Here is a 10,582-nt window from a genome sequence, read left to right on the forward strand (position 1 = left end):
TTTGGTGCAAAGCCACCCCTTTTGTGGGAAGAGTAATGAATCACCTCACGAACATCTCAAACAGTTCGAGCACTATTGTGACACAATCAAGCACAATGGTGTCACATCGGATTATGTGAGGTTGACATTGTTTCAGTTCTCTCTACTTGGGCGAGCAAGTGATTGGCTTGACAAGGAGGTCAAGCCCAACTCACTTCGCACTTGGACCGAAGTGACAAGTGCATTCTTAAACAAGTTCTATTCGCATGGGAAGACGGCGGAGTGCCGCCACAAGATCCAATCCTTTGAGCAAAAGCGAGATGAGTCACTCTTCGAAGCTTGGGATCGTTTCAAGGAGTACCAAAGGGAATGCCCTCGCCATGGGATTCCTAAATGGTTGTTGCTCCAAACATTCTACTTAGGGCTGAGTCCAAGTTCGAAGACAAGTCTTGATGCGGGCGCGGGAGGCCCCATTATGAATAAAATTGAGGATCAAATAGAGGAAATCATCGAGGATGTAGTTCAAAACTACCAATCTTGGCATGTAGGCACAAGGAATTATGATGGGAAAGGTAGAAGTGAAGATGGTAAGGGTTCGGTGTACGCCATAGAGCAAGCACGGATGATAGAGAAGCTTACCTCACGCTTGGAGAAGCTCGAAAACACACCAAGCCAATCGCCATCACCGTCTACAATCCCTCCTCCCTCGGCCACTCTTCTCTCTAAAGGGAAGGGCAAGGTTAGTTCTTATGGCTCAATGCCTCCGGGCACATTCTTTTGTGAAAATTGCCAAGACTATAGTCATTCCCCCGATGCATGCCCCTTAGTTCATAACTTGTCATTTGTGGATTATGGCCCTTCGTATGAAGGAGAGTCTGATGTAGAGTATGCTAATGCCATTAATGAGAGGTCTAGGAATGATAACCCTAACAATCCTAATTTTGCTAGGCAACCTAGAGGGCCCTCCATGTATGGTCCCCACCAAGGCTATGGCCAAGGAAGTGGGTATGATAGCCAAAATCGAGGTGGCTATAGAGCACAAGGCTATCAAAGCCAAGCGCCATATGGTCAAGCTCAAGGTTTTGGAAATCAAGGCCAATACAACCAAGGGAGTTATAATCCCAACCATCAAGGTGGAGGGGGTTATAACTACTCTTATAGGAAATTTAGGGGTGCCTCAAGTAGGGGTTATACTTTGAACTCGGGAGGTCCCTATGGTGCATCTCATTTTCCACCTCCCGAATTCAATGGACCGACGACCTTTGGCAACCAATATCAAGCAAACCTTAGTGGTTATGGCGTTGCACCTCCACCACTCCCGCCTCTCAAGTCTAATCTTGAGGCTCTCATGGAGTCGTTTGTGGGGGCGCAAGCCAAGAAGAATGTCGAGTTTGAGGATGGATTCAAGCAATCCAACACTCACTTGAAGATGATTGAGACCCAACTAGCTCAACTTGCAAATACCTTTAGGGAACATCATGCGCATGCTAGTCTCCCACTCCAAAGTCATGCTCCAAGGAAAATGAATGCCATAGTGACAAGGAGTGGGAAGATCTTAGATGATGTTCCTCGAGCTAGTAAGGTTTCTATGCCTAATGGGAAGGATCAAGAGGGAGTCATTGAGTCTAGTGACAATGATGTGGTAGAAGAGGAGCCTCCCATCAATAATGTAGGTGAAACTCCTATACCAAAGGAGGCAACTCTCCTACCTCTCCCCACTCCTAAACTTCCCTATCCCCAAAGATTCATAAGGCACAAGTTGGACATGCAATTCTCGAAATTCCTTGATGTTCTTCGAAATTTGCACATCACCCTCCCCTTTACGGAAGCATTGAAACAAATGCCTACCTACTCAAGATTTCTCAAGGAAATCTTGAGTGGGAAGCGAGATTGCGACGTAAAGGAGATGGTGAACCTCACCGAGAATTGTAGTGCTATCATTCTCAACCAAATGCCACCCAAACTCAAAGACCCGGGTAGCTTTTCCATCCCTTTTGCTATTAGGGAGCTTTAAATAAGCAATGCATTGTGTGATTTGGGTGCTAGCGTTAGTCTAATGCCCTTGTTGGTATTCGCCAAGCTTGAAGTTGGTGATCTTGTCCCAACTAACATCACCTTGCAAATTGCCGACCGTTCGGTCAAGTACCCTATTGGCAAGGTTGAGGATGTACCCTTGAGGGTTGGTGGATTAGTGATCCCCGTCGACTTTGTAGTCCTAGACATAGATGAGGACGTGCATGTCCCTATTATTCTAGGCCGCCCATTCTTGGCTACGGCGGGGGCAATTATTGATGTCAAGCAAGGGAACATTACCTTGAATGTTGGGAAGGATAGTCTATTCTTTGACTTGAATAAAACCATGCGCTATCCTAGTTCCACTAATGAGAAATGTCTCTTGGTTGAATCTTTTGATCCCATTGTGAATGACATGCACGAGCACTTGCTCACCACTAATGATCCACTTGAGCTCGTTCTTTTGAATAGACATGGTTTAGGTACTTTAGGGATCAAAGTGGCTAACTACAAGGAGCTCTTGGATGCACCACCACCTTGCGCTCAACCCGAGCAATGCATGCTTGTGTTGGATGGGAAATAAGCTTTGGATGAAGCCGAAATTGGTAAGGAAGCTCCCAAGGTAGAGCTAAAACCTCTACCTTCGAGCTTGAGGTACGCATTTCTCGGACCCAACTCTTCTTACCCCGTGATTATCAATTCCTCTTTAGATGACGAGCAAGTGCTCAAGCTCACTCATGTCTTGAAACGTCATCAAAGGGCTTTGGGCTACACTATTGAAGATTTGAAAGGTGTTAGCCCAACCCTTTGCATGCATCATATAGAGCTTGAGGACAACGCAGTCCCACATCGTGAGAGGCAAAGAAAACTTAATCCACCTATGAGAGAGGTGGTTAAGAAGGAAATAATGAAGCTTTTGGCGGCTGGGATCATCTATCCTATTTCTAATATTCGATGGGTATCCCCGGTCCATGTGGTTCCAAAAAAAGGTGGGATGACGGTAGTCAAGAATTCACATGGAGAACTCATTTCCACCCGGACGGTAACCGGGTGGAGCATGTGTATTGACTATCGCTAACTCAATCTATCCACTAAGAAGGACCACTTTCCTCTATCATTTATTGATCAAATGCTTGAACGTCTAACCAAACACAAGTCTTTTAGTTTTCTTGATGGTTATTCCGGGTTCTTTCAAATCCCCATAAACCCGGAAGACCAAGAGAAAACTACATTTACTTGCCCTTATGGGACTTTTGCCTATAGGAGGATGCCATTTGGGCTTTGCAATGCCCCCGGGACGTTCCAAAGGTGTATGATGAGTATTTTTGGTGATATGCTTGAAGAAGAAATGGAGGTGTTCATGGATGACTTTTCGGTGGGAGGATCCACCTATGATGAATGCCTCATCAATCTTGGGAAGTGCCTTGCGAGGTGTGAGAAAGTCAACTTGGTGCTCAATTGGGAAAAATGCCACTTCATGGTGGAGGAAGGAATTTTTCTAGGGCACAAAGTCTCTCACCATGGGATCGAGGTAGATAGAGCGAAAATCGAAGTCATAGAGAAGTTGCCCCCCCGGTGAATGTTAAGGGGATCCGGTCCTTTCTTGGGCATGCCGGATTCTATAGGCGATTCATTAAAGACTTTTCCTCAATTGCTCGAACTCTCACTAACCTCCTCCAAAAAGAGTGTGACTTTCACTTTAATTCCGCATGTCTCAAGGCCTTTAACACAATCAAGAGTGCCCTTATTTCTACTCCCATAGTTCAAGCTCCGGATTGGTCTCTACCTTTCGAATTGATGTGCGACACAAGTGATTTCTCGGTTGGGGGAGTTCTTGGTCAACGAAAGGACAAAAAGCTCCATGTGATCTATTATATGTCAAAGACTCTCAATCATGCTCAAGCCAACTACACCACGACCGAGAAAGAATTTCTCGCCATTGTGCATGCATTTGAGAAGTTTAGGACCTATTTAGTAGGGTCAAAGACAATTGTGTACACGGATCATGCGGCTATTCGCTATCTTATGGCAAAAAAGGAGGCCAAATCGAGACTCATTCGTTGGGTTCTACTCCTTCAAGAATTCGATATTGAGATAAGAGATAAGAAAGGAGCCGAGAATGTGGTGGCCAACCACCTATCTAGGCTAGAACTTGGGAGTGTTGCTCCGGATGATGTCCCAATCGAGGATGCTTTGGGAGATGATACTTTGTATATGGTTGGGAGTTCCCAAATCCCTTGGTTTGTAGACATCGTTAATTACTTGGCTTGTGGGGCGATCCCGGAAGATTTAACATCTCAAGAGCGCCGCAAGTTGAAGTATGATTCTAGGCGCTATATTTGGGATGAGCCCACTTTGTTGAGTCGGTGCCCGGATGGCCTTTTAAGGAGATGTGTTCCGGATGAAGAGTTCCCTAGTGTTCTTCGTATGTGCCACTCCTCCCCTTGTGGTGGGCATATGGGAGGTGATAGAACCGCTTCCAAGATTCTTCAAAGCATGTTGTGGTGGCCTACCCTTTTTCGGGATGCTTGGGCATTTGTCAAGTCTTGTGATCGTTGTCAAAGAACGGGTAATATTTTCAAGAGACATGAAATGCCACAAAATCCTATCCTAGAGTTGGAAGTTTTCGATGTGTGGGGGATCGACTTCATGGGTCCCTTCCCTTCTTCTTATGGCAACCTCTACATTCTTGTAGCGGTTGACTATGTTTCCAAGTGGGCGGAAGCCATTGCATCTCCCACTAGTGATCATAAAGTGGTAGTCAACCTCTTCAAAAAGATCATCTTTCCGCGTTTTGGGGTTCCTAGGGCTTTGATTAGTGATGGAGGGTCCCATTTTGCCCATGGTAAGTTCAAGGCTCTCTTGCGAAGTATGGTGTCCGTCACAAAGTTGGTATGGACTATCACCCTCAAACTAGCGGTCAAGTGGAAGTCACCAATAGGGAGATCAAGTCTATCTTGGAGAAGTCGGTTGCCAAAAACCGCAAGGATTGGTCAATCAAACATGATGATGCCTTATGGGCGTATAGAACGGCTTTCAAGACGCCAATTGGGATGACTCCCTACAAAATTGTTTATGGCAAGAATTTCCACTTGCCGGTGGAGCTTGAGCACAAGGCAATGTGGGCCATCAAAACTTTGAATTTTGAGCTCACTAGTGCGGGTGAGCGGCGCTTGCTCGATCTCCATGAGTTAGAAGAACTCCGCATGAATGCCTATGACTCGGCAAGCATCTACAAGGCGCGTTCTAAACAATATCATGATGCCAAGATTGAGAAGAGAGAGTTCGAGGAGGGGGAGAAGGTCCTCCTTTATAACTCTCGCTTGAAGTTGTTCCCGGGAAAACTAAAATCCCGGTGGAGCGGTCCGTTTGATGTTGTTCGAGTTTTTCCCCATGGTGCTATCGAGATTCGGAATGATGATTCTGGGTCCTTCAAAGTGAATGGGCATCGGCTCAAACACTATTTCTTGGGAGACTCTATTGGATCTTTTGCTTCCTTGGATCTCAAGGACCCCCCATAAATCTGGGGGGATTCATCAAGCTATTGACATTAAACGAGCGCTCCCGGGAGGCACCCCGCGGCTTCTATGCATGATTAATTATGATTGGTTTCGTTGATGTGGGTTCCCACTTTCCACATACATGCCTTGTTCATCGACATTTTGGTGAGTGTGTTCGGTTTTTACCGGTTCTTTGCGGGACTTGCTCCCACGACATTTCCGGTAATATCCTTCTATCTCACATGCATTCTTTGGGACGGGCATCTTGCATTTGGGGCATTTGGTTGGATGGGTAGCTGTGCCCCTCCTTGCTTGGTTTTAGGCCTTGAGGACACGGCCTATTTCCAGCTTGGGGGGAGTTTTGTTGTATAGTTGCCTATTTGTGATGCTCATGTCTTGGAAACCATACTATTTTGTGCCCTTGTATATGTTAGTTCTTTGTTTTTAGTTTGATTCAGTTTGATTCTAGTTTCTTTTCTTTTTGTTTGTTTCTTTTTGTTTCCCTTTTTTTGGTGTGTTTTCTTATTTTCTTCCTTTTTCTTTTTGTTTTGATTTCCTTTTCGTCAAGGCATGTGTTTCTAGGTTTTCTTAGGCAATATTCTTGATTGGGGCATATAAAATTGAAACTTGTAAATTAGAGTGCTTTTATTCCTAATTGGTAGATTTTTACACGGTTCTTAATGTCTTGGGTCGAGTCTAGGATTTGGTGTCAAGAAAGTTAGTTGAACTATGGGTAGCATGCGTCATGAACTCTTGGCTTTTGGTAAGATAGTGTCGATTTCTCTAGTGATTTGAAGCCGGAGAGAATGGTATTTGCTCCCTTGTGAGGTTCATGTTCAAAAATAAGCCCAAACACATTTTCATACATTGAGTGGCATGAATCCTTAGCATTGACTTTCTTGTCTCCCGAGTTTGACCATTTCCTTCCCGTGACCGCGACCGAACTGCTTTAGGGGACGATAGAGGCATTTCTTTCGGTGACTATTTTTCTTTTTAGTTTAGGACTTTATTTTCTAATTTTTCTCATATGTTTTTGTTTGCATTTGCCCCTTTGCTAGCCATTTGAGCCTTAACCCTTCATTTCTTATAAGCACATTACAAGCCTAATAGCCTTTGTTTTGTTTTCACCCTTAGAAGTGATAGTGAAGCTTAGAGTTATGATGCTTGTTGTTTTGGATTGATTATGCAAAGTTGAGGAATGAATGTTGTTTGGTGTGAATGGCAAAGTTTTGGAAGAATGTTGTATATAGTGAATAATTGACGCAAAAAGAAAAAAGAGAGTTAAGTTGTGAAAAAGCCAAAAAAATAGAGAAAAAAACAAGGCATGAGAAAAGTTTCATTTGAAACACAAAAAAAAAGAGAAAATCAAATCAAGAAAAGTGCAAAAAGAGTTGTAGTTTAGAATTGATGTTGAATAAGCTTGGGGGTACCCCAAATAAGTGGTACGAGTTTGTGTTTGGTTCAAAATGCTTGAGTATAGTTCTATCATTGCGCTTCACTTTAGGTATAAGCACCAAATTGCCAAATTTGTTCCGCACCTTACCCCTAGCCTACGTTACACCCTAAAAGCCCTCTTGACCCTTTAGAGTTGAGTCATTGTCGGTGGAGGTAGGATTTGGTCAAGCTTAAGGAACAAGGTTGTCATGCTAAGATGTCGGGTAGCCTAAAATTAATTTTCTGGCGCCTTCGCGGTGTCTTGAGACGCTATTCTCAAGGGTGAATAAGATCTAGAGATTTGACGTGGTATGCCCGGATGTAGGGGGATTGACTAGTGCTTGCCCTTAGTTCACTTTGCTTGATGCTCGAATCTTTCACTCGATTTAGGATATTAGTTGGCGTGTACTCATTTATTTGATTAGTAATATTAGTGTTCTTTTATATTTGTTCCATAATAAAGCCCATCTTGAATTTTGTAGTTTAATTTCTTTTCTTCTCTTTTCTTTTCTTCTTCTTTTCTTCTTTTCTTTCTTTCTTTTCTTGGTTTGTGTTTTCCATCTTAGTCTTGCCTTGATTAGATTTGCTAGATTTTGATTTTGGTAAATTTTTAGAATTTGATTAGTTTCTCATTCTTCCCTAGTTGAGTTTTGTTTGCTAGAGACTAGCAAACGCTTAGCTTGGGGGAGTTTGATGAGCGGCATTTATGTCGCTCTAAGCCTAGGATTTTATAGAATTTTATTAAGCTTTTTGATAGTTTTGCGTAGTTTTGTTGAATTTTTATCCCCTTATTCCATCTTTGTACTTTTCAGGTAAAAATGTTGAAAATGATGGAAAATAGCTGAGAATTGCTCGAACAGGGCCCGTGCGATCGCACGGAATTTATGTGCGTTCGCACGGGTCAGCAAAGTTGCCTCCAAAGTCAAGCAGGTTCGTGTGCTCGTGCCCCAGAAGTGTGTGTTCACACAAATTTGGAAAATCGATGTAGGAACTATATGGGAATTTTTGCGATCGCATCGCAGAGGAGCTCGTTCACACGAATCTGGAAAATCAATGCAGGAACTATGAGTGATTTTGTCCGATCGCACCACAGAGGAGCCCGCTCGCACGGAATTTCGGTGGGCTCGCACTGAGTTCCTGTGCGAGCACATGAGGATTTATGAAGATTTGGCCAAGTCAGAACCGTGCGATCGCACGGTTGCTGAGCACGATCGCACGACACGAAGGAGGAGAATCGTCGCTGAGCTCGTTCGCATGGATCACAGCACGATCGCACCGGTGCGATCGCAGCTGGGTATGCCTGTTCGCACAGCTGCGCAGGATTCAGTTTTCGAGTTTAAATCTCTTATTTTTGGGGATTAGTATAAATAGAATTTTCTTTATTTTCATTAAACATGAATTTCAGAAATAGATTTTAGGAGGTTTTTAGATATTTTTCTCTTCAAGCTAGGGTTCTAGAGAGAGAAACTCATTGATTTCAAGCTTCAATTCTGTAATTCCTTCAACTCTTCTCTTTTTCTTGCAATTTAATTCTTAGTTTCTTAATTCTTGCTCTTGCTTTGTTGTTGATTGTTCTTCAATTCCTTAATTTCTTGAATTCTTGATTTCATTGATTGAAATTACTTTGATTTTCAATTTGTGATTTGATTGTGCAATTGAACTCTTTCTCTTCTCCTACTCCTTCAATTTCATGCTTGCTAGTTTAGAATTAATGGATTGCTTAATTTCTAGAATGACTAGCGAGTAGAATTAGGTTAGGGTAAGGGGATAATCTAGGGGCTTAATTAGGGGAAATTGTTGATTGATTGTTGGTTGATTCATGTGATTAAATATGATTTGATGATAGGATATCCATGCTAGTTGAGTGGTAGTTGCAAATACTATTCGATTAGATTCACATTGGAACCATAGGATAGGTTTGGCGAGAGATTGTGGGCCTATCTTGTGTGATCAAATGGCGGTGCCTATTATATGCTAGTTAGTTTAATCTAGGATTAGGCGAAAGCTCTTCCGTGGATTAGACGCTTAGCGTTCCCTATCCGAGAGGTGGCGGGTTCGTCTTTAGATGTCATTTGCCTAATCACCATTTCGTTGCATGATCACCATTGCTAGATAGTTGAATTCATTTCCCCCGGTTTCCCTAGCCTATCCCCGACTCCCTAACGTTTCCCTTTCTTGATTCAATTTAGCATAATTCTTCGTTTTTAGATTCTTAAAAGAGACAATTCAAAACCAAATCCTTGTTCGAACTAGATTGACTTTCAAACTCAATAACCACCGTTTCTTTGGGACGATCCCTTTGCTTACCGCTAGCCGGTAGTTGAGTGGTTTTATAAATATTGTTTGCATAGGTTGTTTTCTTTCAACGACGGAAAATACGCCTATTCATGAAATTATCTTTGTGAAGCGTGGCGTAACCTTGTATTTTGTTGTATTTAGCATGTTAGGTGATGAAAGCAATAAACAAGTAAAGCAACATCACAATGGAAAATAGGTGCAAAATTAATAAAGTACAAGACCACCTAGAAATGGACTAGGAGGTGGAACCACATTGCCTAGAAGGATTAGGCAAGTAAAGTTGCGGAATTGAAATTGCATAACTGAAAGTGCGGAATTGAAATTGCATAATTGAAAGTGCGGAATTGAAATTGCATAATTGAAAGTGCGGTATTAAACTTGCATAATTGAAAGTGCGGTATTGAACTCGCATAAGTTAAAGTGCGGTATTGAACTTGAATTTTAGCACATGAGATACGAACGCCAAGAGACTCCTTAAGAATAAGTGCGCCCGACACGGATTCAAAGCAAAAATCTCTACTTTAGGTCAAGTTGCTCGACCTAAAGTGTCTTAGATTTTGAACATAGAACTTGAACTTGAACTTGAAAAGTTTGAATCTTGAAATATTGAACTTGAAATGCTGAACTTTGAAATTTTGAACTTGAACTTGAAATATTGAACTTAAGAGTCTTGAATCTCAAAGATTGGACCTTTTAATGTTGAAAAGGTTTGATCTTTGATATGCTCTTATTTTGAAATGATCCTAGTTTAGGGAAGTGATTACAAACAACCCTAAACATTATTGGATCTTGAAACTTGAACTTGAAATTTTAAAAGTGGAGTCTTGAATCTCAAAGATTAAACCTTTAAACATTAGAAAGGCATCATCTTTGATTACTCCATGTTTCGAAGATGATTCTAGTTCAAGGAAGTGATTACAAACAACCTTGAACATCATTGAATCTTGAAAGTTTGCATTTTTGTATAACATAAAGTTTGGATTTTGAAAGAAATGTATGATTGTTATAAGTGACACTTTTAAGATTAAAAGTGCCAACTTACTAATCATTTTTGAAAGAGAAAATCAAGGAAACATGATTGATTAGGGTTGGGATTTGGAATTACCTAGTTAGGTTTAGACAAGAATTCTTTTTAGAGCTCCCAATTGCTTAGAACTTGGAAAATGTATGAGATTTTGGAGGATTTTTGTATTTTAATTTGAGTGGAAATTTTTATATTATGATGTTTTGTTTTGATTTTTGCCTCCCCATAATTCTCAGAATTAGGGGTTTAAATAGGAGAAGTTGCTGCTAAACGCCAGCTCACGCCAGCGTCCAGCGCAGCTGCCAGCGCTAGGCGCTGCTGACGTGGCGCAGAA

At 42.0% G+C, this 10,582-nt stretch overlaps 1 pseudogene; it reads right to left on the reverse strand.

Annotated features, from left to right (window-relative positions):
- Window positions 1–265: 265 nt before the first annotated feature.
- LOC130460345 (uncharacterized) lies at window positions 266–366 on the reverse strand (annotated as a pseudogene).
- Window positions 367–10,582: the final 10,216 nt, after the last annotated feature.

This window comes from Spinacia oleracea, chromosome 4, assembly GCF_020520425.1.
Source record: "Spinacia oleracea cultivar Varoflay chromosome 4, BTI_SOV_V1, whole genome shotgun sequence".
Lineage (NCBI taxonomy): Eukaryota > Viridiplantae > Streptophyta > Magnoliopsida > Caryophyllales > Amaranthaceae > Spinacia > Spinacia oleracea.